We start from the raw sequence: 7,790 nt of genomic DNA, 5'->3' as shown, positions 1-7,790 counted from the left end.
TTGCGTTGAGTGGGGGGAGTCATCTGTAGAATTGAGAGTTTTTTTCACCAGTATAATGTCCCTCGCTGTTTGAGTCTTTTTTTTAAAAGTTATTTTTCATCTATCATTTTCAACCAAGCAGCAAGAGGTCAAATTTAAGAATAAGTAATAGTTTGTTACGATTTTACGGGGAATAGTCAGAGCGCAATGTCACATCTTAAAGACAGCTTGAACTGGATAAATGGTTAGTCTTCAAACATACCGTACGTTCTGCATGTTAGTATATCTGGCCAATTGGTTTAGACCAGGGGTACTCAAATACAAATCTTAAAGGTCCAACATTTTTTTTTCAATAAGACAAAGGTCCGTTTATTACGGCCATTCAAACTTTTAAACAATTACAACAAGATTCTTAACACGAGGTTGCAAAAACAAAAATAATCTGTATGCAGCCGTTTTCATTGTTATTGTGTCTGGGCTTGATCCCTCAGGGTCGCAGTGTAAGAGCTGCAGTTATGAATAAAGGCAGCTGCACCCTCTTTCATTCAGCATTCCCATTACTGCTTTATAAATGACTTGCCCCCTTGTGTGTCCACTGAGGTTCGTCAGGCCCAACACATCTTCAACAAACTCCCCCTTTGCCTCATCATAACAACTCACAAACACCAGCAACTGAGCATTGGCAGTGGTGTCAGTGGACTCATCCACAGCTAAGGAAATGCACTGTGCATTTTGTAGCCCAACACAAAGCTGATTAATCAAATCACCAGCCAGTATTTATGTTCTTCTGGTTGCTGTGGAATCTGAGAGGGGGATTTGCTTTACCTGTTATTTCCTCTTTTTGTTTGCCTTCAAACATGGTCTCCATCACTTCATGCATTCTTTTATACTTCAGTTATTATCCAGTGGAAAGTCGTCTACTGGCCTGTTTCAATCAAAGTGGTTACTTTCTGTGGGAAGTGTAGTTTTACACACCGTCTTATTTGACTTTCTCAGGACTTAAAACAGTTTTTTGGGGGCAGACCCCCACAAAGAAAAAAAAAATGTACACACATAAGGTCATCATCTTAACAGTTTTGTATGCTCATCCGTGAGCGGAGCATCAAGTTGACATGTCAGTCTATTACAGCTGAATGCCGCGATTACCATGTTGTTCAGCAAAACACCTCACAAACGTATTAAGATCCAAAGCTTTAGTAAGTTTTGATTTTGATACACTGACAGTCTCTTCGCTGTCATTGTAGACCGCAAATACCTAATTCTTTCAGTAATTGGGTCCGAATGCTTCTCGTTTTGCGCCGTACCGTTCAAATGAAATCGCCGACAATCATATGTCAAAGCTCGCACCAGGTCCGGGGGAGGGTTACAAGGTTATGGCTAGAAAGGATCCGTCTTGTGTAAAACTCTCGCGAGAGTTTGGCTGAACGTCACGTGGCTGAATGTTTACTTTTGGCAGGCAGCCTTTCAGTTACGATCGTTAACATCAGTTGGCCACAGCAAATGATGGTGAGAAGCCAAACTATCTATTAATTATGTCAATGACAGGGAGTGTGATTGTTGAAATAGGGTGTTAGCGGTCTTGTTGGTGTTCAAAGAAGAATGACAACACTGTAGATCACCAACACTATGGTTTATTTTTTATTCACAGGCAAGTCAACGTTGTCGCAGTAAGAGTCCCAAGATAGCTCCTGGTGCAATAAAATGTTCCCTTGCAGTGTTTTACTATTAAGTCTGATGTTTCTCTATTAATATTGCTGCTGCATTAATGTGTATGTTGCATCATGTAACTGCTGTAATGTGTTTCCGAGCTGCTCCGATTACAACGAGAGTTACAACGAGAACGTGACCTCATATTTAAACTAGACGGATCCTTTCTAGCCATAACCGGGTTACAAGGCGTTCGTCTTGTGCTGCATTTACTTGCACTCGGACATTAGAGACTTTCTCTCATAAATGTCCGATGAGCCACAACTTTTCTTTCAAAACAAAGCTGCCAACTGGGGTGGCAAGGCCTATTTTGAGGGTAGCAGTTGCCCCCCCATGCCAAACTAGGCTACTAGCTACAGTACAGATGCAACTAGATGAGCTGTTAACTCTCGCTCTGACTTTTTTTTTTTAAACAAACGCATTTTTCCCACCCGCATTCCGTGAAGACCCGCCCTACTGTGCCTCTGATTCGCAGACTGTTGGTGGGGGGAAAAAACGCTGACGGGATGCTGAATGTGATTGGACCAATGCGTTGACAGACACACACAGACAGTGGAACAGTCGGACATGCAGAGCGCTGTTTGTAGTGGACATAGCGGAACATTTTGACTCGTTGCGTTGTGGCGATGTCTCGCAGATAACACATATGAAAAGTATAATTTGCTCAGAGTCCAGAGACAGTTGTGGTTCGGTCCGGATCCGGATCGGAGTCCGGACTTTGAGGATGCCTGGTTTAGACCCTACTGCCCTAGACGCATGCTCTCAATAGGGAAGTCACGCTTTGGGAAGAGGTGTTTCATTTCACAGATCCACCTTGATTCTTGTTGTGCTGGCTGAAGGAAGAGGGACGGGGGAGGAAAATTCAGAGGATGAAGAAGCAGAAAAATAACTTGTTTTGTAAAACGGGCAGCACGTCAGTTTCAAGGAAAAGATGACACCCTGTTTATGCATGACATGCAAAATATCTTGAAGCCCTACAACCAAAAAAAAAGATTGTGTTAAAAATATGGCAAAAAGTCGTAATATTGTATAATGTATTGTTTCATCGAAACAGTGTTAAAATCACAAACTTGCCTTTTAGAGTTGCAGTCTTTTACAAAAATTCTGTTTTGTTAAGAGCTACCAAAACATAGTAAACATCGCAATTATTCCCAAAACAAACTGGGAATGGGGACATCGATAACATATTTTAATGTTTAATTTTCTTCAGGGCTACCATAGTGCACATTGATGAACACTTTAAAACAAAAATAATGCTTACAAGTGTAAATGAGCCAGATTTTAGCTTTGAGCTAATTTCCATCTACAGTCCCGTCACATACAGCATATAAGAACATGACATTTATATATATATATATATATATATACAGCAAAAATAAATACATGATATGCAGAAAGAGCATGAGCAGCATACAAGCATGAAGCATGAAGACACTGACTACCACTATTGCGGTAAGCATATTGTAACTTCCGGTTGTTGTTGTTGTCATCTCCGGGTATCCCGTGTGCCTGTTCTGTTGCTGATAGCTTATTATCTTAACTTAATCGATCGTTTTAAAACTCTTGATCACGGCAACTGCCTGACGTTGTAATCACACGTTACTACAGCTTAAACACTCACAAACTCTCCTTCTCTTAGCGACTGTAACTCCACAGTTGCCTACACTCTTTTCGGGTTTGCTAACGGTAGCTACTTTAGCTTGATAGCTAGCCATGGCTCTTTCCCCACCCTCGGGTGCTATTTCCTGCTCTAACTGTCTCATGTTTGGTTACTCCCCTACCTCCTTTACTGGTACCGATACATGTGTTAAATGTAGTATAGTTGTTAGGTTGGAGGCGGGAATCATAGCCATAGAAGCCCGGCTCCGCATCTTAGAAAATAACTCAGCTACAGTAAAGCCCATGTTAGCCGGTGCGGACCGGCAAAAGGTAGCTCCTCTTAGCCGTCCCCCAGCAACTCCCGAGCAGCAGGGAGAATGGGTGACTGTTCAGAAGGGGCATAACGCGAAACCCGCAGGTCCCCACCAACCCGTTCACGTATCTAACAGATATTCCCCACTCAGCGAGACGCCCGCTGAGAAGCCAACTCTGGTTATTGGTAGCTCTATTATGAGACACGTGAATTTAGAAACCGAAGCGTCCACAATCACATGCATTCCGGGGGCCAGAGCGGGCGACGTTGAGGCGCATCTTAGACTGCTGGCTAAAAATAAACTTAAATACAGTAGGATTGTTATTCACGTCGGTGGTAATGATGTTCGTTTACGCCAATCAGAATGCACCAAACTTAATGTGGCGTCGGTGTGTAGTTATGCTAAAACAATGTCGGACACTGTAATCTTCTCTGGTCCCCTCCCCAATCTGATCAATGATGACATGTATAGCCGCATGTCATCATTTCAGCGCTGGTTGTCTTGGTGGTGCCCAGCAAACAATGTGGGCTTCGTGAATAATTGGACAGCCTTCTGGGGAAAACCTGGTCTGATTAAGAGAAACGGCATTCATCCTACTTTGGAAGGTGCAAATCTCATTTCGGCAAACATTTCAGGGCTCTGTGGACTTAATCCATGACAAACTGGAGTTGAGACCAGGAGGCAGAGTCGCAGTCTTACACGCTTCTCTGCGCTCTCTCCTAGGCAGTCATCCATAGGAATCCCGACCCCAATAAAATACCCAATATTAACGGTGTGTGTGTCTGCCCAAGGACAATTTAAGGTAAAACCTAATAGAGGTGTCATACATAATAACCTAATAAAAGTAAATGTAACAACTACTACAGTGCAACAAAACAGGAAGATTAAATGTGGTCTCTTAAACATAAGATCTCTAGCATCTAAAGCAATACTGGTAAATGATTTAATATCAGATTATAATATTGATATATGCTGTCTCACTGAAACTTGGTTGAGACATGAAGAATATGTCAGCATAAATGAGGCCACTCCACCCAGCCATATCAATACTCATATTGCCCGAGGCACGGGCCGAGGAGGTGGAGTTGCAGCAATCTTTGACTCAAGTTTACTTATCAATACTAAACAAAAATTAAATTATACCTCCTTTGAAAGCCTCATTTTCAGTCTTACGCATCCGACCTGGAAAACTTCGCAGCCAATCTTATTTGTTACAGTGTACCGTGCACCAGCTCCTTATTCAGAATTCTTATCAGAATTCTCTGAGTTTTTATCAGCTTTGGTACTTAAAACAGATAAAGTAATTATCGTAGGTGACTTTAATATTCATGTTGACGATGATAAAAATAGCCTTACTGTTGCATTTAACTCTGTATTAGATTCTGTTGGTTTCTGTCAGAGTGTAAATAAACCAACCCACTGCTATAATCACACTCTTGACCTTGTTCTGACTTATGGTATTGAAATTGAGCAACTATTAGTCGAACCGCATAATCCTGCTTTATCCGACCATTTCTTAGTAACTTTTGAAGTACTGTTACTAGACTACAAAGCATTAGCCAAAAGCTCCTGCAGCAGAAACCTATCTGTTAGTGCTATAGCCAAATTTAAGGAAGAGATTCCACCAATACTTAACTCGATAGCATGTCTGCACCCCAAATTGATCATGTTGTTGATAGTGCTACAGATGCGCTGCGAATAAAATTAGACTCTGTTGCTCCTTTGAAAAAGAAGAAAATAAAACAACATAGATTAGCTCCATGGCATAATGCCGAAACCCGCAAAATAAAGCAAAAGTCGAGACAACTTGAAAGGATATGGCGTTCCACTAAACTTGAAGAATCTCGTTTAATTTGGCATATTACTCTCAATGAATATAAGAAAGCACTGCGTAAAGCGAGAGCAGCCTACTACTCTTCATTAATAGATGAGAATAAGAATAATGCAAGATTTCTTTTCAGCACTGTAGCCAGGCTGACAGAGAGCCACAGCTCGACTGAGCCTTCTATTCCCATAGCACTCAGTAGTAATGATTTTATGTGCTTTTTTAACGATAAAATTGTTACTCTTAGAAAAAAAATCAATGACCTCTTGCCTTTGACCAGTACAGTGTTATCAACAACTCCCGGAAACGTAAGTTCTAATATTACACTAGATAGTAAACTAGAATGCTTTTCAGCCATAAACCTTGAACAATTAAATTCAATGATTCTCTCTTCTAAACCATCAACGTGTATCTTAGACCCGATTCCAACTAAGCTGTTAAAATAAGTTTTTCCATTAATTAGCACTTCTTTATTAAATATTATGAATATGTCTTTATTATCAGGCTATGTTCCACAATCATTCAAAGTAGCAGTGATAAAACCGCTTCTTAAAAAGCACAACCTCGATCCAGAGGTTTTAGCCAACTATAGACCTATTTCTAATCTTCCGTTCCTCTCAAAAATTATTGAGAAAGCAGTCGCAAAACAGCTGTGTGATTACTTAAAAAACTATGATTTATTTGAAGATTTTCAGTCTGGCTTTAGAATACAACATAGCACAGAGACAGCTCTGGTTAAAGTCACAAATGACATTCTAATAGCCTCTGACAAGGGACTTGTCTCTATTCTTGTCTTGCTCGATCTTAGTGCTGCATTTGATACTATCGACCATGATATCCTATTGCAAAGACTAGAGCACTTAGTTGGCATACAGGGAACTGCTTTAGGCTGGTTTAGGTCCTATCTATCTGAACGCTCTCAGTTTGTACGTGTCAACGATGAATCTTCCATGCAAACCAAAGTTAGCCATGGAGTGCCACAGGACTCAGTGCTTGGACCTATTTTGTTCACCCTATATATGCTTCCGTTAGGCAATATTATAAGGAATCATTCTGTAAACTTTCATTGTTATGCGGATGATACTCAACTATATTTATCAATCAAGCCTGATGAAATTAATCATCTAAATAAAATTCAAGACTGCCTCAAGGACTTAAAAACGTGGATGACCTTAAACTTTTTGATGTTAAACACGACCAAAACTGTAAAAAAAAAAAGTTATTGTACTTGGCCCGAAGAATCTACGAAACAAATTATCTAAAGATATATTAACTATGGATGGCATTAATTTGGCCTTCAGTGAGACTGTAAGGAATCTTGGTGTTATATTTGATCAGGATTTATCCTTTAACACCCACATAAAATCAATTTCAAGGACCGCCTACTTCCATCTAATTAACATTGCAAAAATCAGGCATATCTTGCCTCAAAACGATGCAGAGAAGCTAGTCCATGCCTTTGTTACTTCAAGGCTGGATTATTGTAACTCCTTATTATCAGGGTGTACCAAGAAGTCAGTCAAGTCGCTTCAGCTGATTCAAAATGCTGCAGCTCGTGTACTAACCAGAGTTAGGAAAAGGGACCACATTACTCCTGTTCTGGCTGCCTTACACTGGCTCCCTATAGAACACAGGATAGAATTTAAAATTCTTCTTCTCGCCTACAAAGCCCTTAATGGGCATGCGCCATCTTACCTTAAAGAACTCATTATACCCTATTGTCCTACTAGGGCATTGCGTTCCAAGAATGCAGGGTTGTTGGTTGTTCCTAGAGTCTCTAAAAGTACAATGGGAGCCAGAGCCTTTTCTTATCAAGCTCCACTTTTGTGGAATCAGCTTCCAGTTTGTGTTCGGACGGCAGACACCCTATCCGTTTTTAAGAGTGCGCTTAAGACCTTCCTTTTTGATAAAGCTTATAGTTAGGGCTGATTAGATTCAGCCCCTAGTTTTGCTGATATAGGCTTAGTTTGTCGGGGGACATCTTACTTCTTCCTTCTCTCTGTCTATACCTGTGTACTCTCATGTTCCGATTAACCCAGCTTCCCCAAATTTCTTTCTTTTTGGTGTCTATATACGCCGGGATCCGGAGTCATGGATGATCCTGCGGTCCTGTGTCATGGATTGCGAGTCCTGGATCTTGAGTCGTGGCTGTGGTCCTGGATCATAAGTCCTGGATGGATATCCTCGTGGATTCATCTTCCTATTATACACACATGCATTTCCAAACATTTGGACTACCTATGTTGCAAATGTATTATCTTTTCAATTTATACACGGCATCTATTGCACGTCTGTCCGTCCTAGGAGAGGGATCCCTCCTCTGTTGCTCTCCCTGAGGTTTCTCCCATTTTTCACTTTAAACTGTG

Source organism: Notothenia rossii, assembly GCF_949606895.1.
Source record: "Notothenia rossii genome assembly, chromosome: 5".
Taxonomy (NCBI): domain Eukaryota; kingdom Metazoa; phylum Chordata; class Actinopteri; order Perciformes; family Nototheniidae; genus Notothenia; species Notothenia rossii.
The sequence above is the reverse complement of the archived record's forward strand: the minus strand, read 5'-3'. Positions refer to the sequence as shown.